Genomic DNA, 2,851 nt, shown 5'->3' with positions numbered 1-2,851 from the left:
CATGTATATATAAGTATAGGGTAGGCCTCAACCTCAATTATACACAACAGGTGGGTCACAACACGTAATACATGCAACACAAAGTACAACTCAACATTCTGGACTTTAAGATGCAACGTTAGGCAAGGACCATCCTATCATGCATCTCAATTGCTCTCAACTACTATATGGTACTACTAGTGAGTTAGTAATTATTCATTCATGGTGATAGCTCCATATATGTACCCAGATCGAGTGAGTTTGGAATCCAAATCAGATAACCCTATGTCATCGATATCTCAATGGGCCGATTAGTGTCACTAGCTATGAGTATGTAGAGGTGGAGCACAGTAGTAATACGCTATACTCATGAATGTCGGCTTCATACGAATCTTCAATATATATGATCTCTTTGCATTTCATGGGTGTGGCTTGTGAGGCATCGGGAATTCAAGATGTGCCAATACACAAGATTATACTTGCCTGGTTGCTTTGAAGTCCGAGTTGCGATGGAGCGAGTTCAGGTGGTGACGATAACAAACACTCGATGGTCGTTTGCGAAGGGCAGTCGGCACTAGTCTTGCATATTTCCCTTGCGAATCTCATCATCAAAGTTGAAGTTGTCGGTTGTTCGTGCGTGTGGCCATCTATTGGCATGTGCCGTCGTGGCTCTTGACCACCTGCTTGCGGTTTGGCTTCGCCGATGGAGCTCTATGGTGGTCGGAGTCGCTAGTTCAGAGGTGTGATGACGCCTGTGACTCCTCGGTGGATGTTTTCTCTTCTTTGTAGCTCGGTGTCCCATGTCGGTGGCCAGGTTGGCAGGTGATGCCCATGTTATGTGGGTTCGATTGTATTGGTTTTAGCTAGGCTTTCCGCCAATTAACCGAGCAATTCTCATTCTCTTCTTAATAATGAAAATGGCAATCTTTTGTCTTGTTTCAATTTTTTTTTTTGCAAAATGCGAAGTGACGGTGGTGATATAGAGGGATCTCGCATATGCGTGATTTATTTTCATGTTGGACATGTAGATCAGCTGTCAATTGCTCCTTTTGGTTCCAACACAGAGAAGCAACACACTGTATGTACTCACAGAAGCGGAAAACGAGCTTGCATAACAGGAGACAAACAAATGCCAGGTGCAGAACTGCCAAAACTATGAAACCAGAGCAATGTTTACCTTCTTATTGATTAGGCTGAATTAGAACGTGCCATGAGTGTTAACATTTGAAATTTCGACAGGGCAACTGATCCACAATACTAGTTGAGCTCTTCCATAGATTTACATCATGTTTTGCAGTCATTAATCCTCGCACCAGGTGCTTCATTACTAACATGGCCAAGTGCTTTGATTTTTTAATATAAAAAATACAGATAAAAATGAATTTTGAGGGTAATGCCGACCGAATGATGCAAATCTACTACTTGGCAACTAATGCTACCTTCATCTTACCGAAAAAGGCTTTCGCCCCGCTTTATATATAAAGCAACAACCCACAAGCATCCAGTACAACCACACGCTACGCCACCGCAACACACACACACACACCCAGGACGGGATACAAAGGCGCTGAGCGCAGCAACACTACTCCTAGCACTACCGCCCCGAAGATATGAAGCTACATATGACGAACCATGCGCTCCAAGGCGGCGCCTTCAGGAAGGAAACGACGCCGGAGCGCCGCCACCGCCCGATCCAAGGATCAAAGTTTCCCCCGGAGCCACATGACGGGCAATGAGAGCCGCGACGACGCCTTCAAGAAGGGAGCGATCTTCGCCGCCACCGGTCCGTCTGAAGATAGAGCAGGTTTTCACCTTGGCCAACTTTCACCACCACCGAACGCCACACCCCGGCAACCATGCCGCCCACACGGCCATGATGAGCGGGCAGCACCAAGGCGCGGGCTTTGTCCAAGAGCACCGCACCACCACCACCACCAGGGCCGCCGCCCCAGCATCCAAGACCTCGACACCACCTCACCCGTGACCCGGCGCACTCCAACAAAAGAGACGAGCGGAAAGGTCCCACCTTTCGCGCCCCTGGGCAACCCCCAGCATCGAGACCCAATAGGTTGGCCAGAACCGGCATCCACCGACCCATCCTGCTACCCCAAGCGCGAGATGAGCTCGGTCCTGCAGCATCGTGCGCGAGATGAGCCCGGTCCTGCTGCATCGTGCGCGAGACGAGCTTGGTCCTGCTGCATCGTGCGCGAGACGAGCCCGGTCCTGCTGCATCGTGCGCGAGACGAGCTCGGTCCTGCTGCATCGTGCGCGAGACGAGCTCTGTCCTGCGGCATCGGGCGCGAGACGAGTGGTGGATCGCAGCTGGGAAAGGACCAGCCCTTTGATGGGAGTAGCGCCCGGGCGACGAGGAGATGGGGTGAAGGACGAGACGGCCCGAACGCAGACAAACCGACGCGGGAGGAGCCGGCCGTTGCCGTGGACAGATCCGTCGAGTCACCGTGAAGCCGCCACGACACCGGTAGGCCACTGAGACCTACCCATGTCGCTGCCCACGGCCGGAGCAGCAGCCACGCCCGACCGCTGCCCTACCCGCGTCGCCCGGCGGGCTCCAAGCGCCGGAGCCGCCGAGCACGCACCACCGGAGCCAGGCGCCACCGGCCGGCCCCCAAAGCTAGATCCGGACGGATCCGGCCCGAGACCGGTCGCGAGCCACCTCCCGAGACGGGAGCACCGCAGCCGCCTCGCAGAGCGTAGCCCGAGGATCGCCGGAGCGCCGCCACAGCAGGCCACCCCGCCGCACCGCGAGACCGCCGCCGCGCCGCTGGATCCCGCGGGCGTCCAGCACCGTCGCTCGAAGGGGCCGCCCTGCGCCGGCGCCCACAAGCGGACGGGGAAGGAGGGCCCCGCCGCC

Source organism: Triticum dicoccoides, chromosome 6B (genome assembly GCF_002162155.2).
Source record: "Triticum dicoccoides isolate Atlit2015 ecotype Zavitan chromosome 6B, WEW_v2.0, whole genome shotgun sequence".
Lineage (NCBI taxonomy): Eukaryota > Viridiplantae > Streptophyta > Magnoliopsida > Poales > Poaceae > Triticum > Triticum dicoccoides.
The sequence above is the reverse complement of the archived record's forward strand: the minus strand, read 5'-3'. Positions refer to the sequence as shown.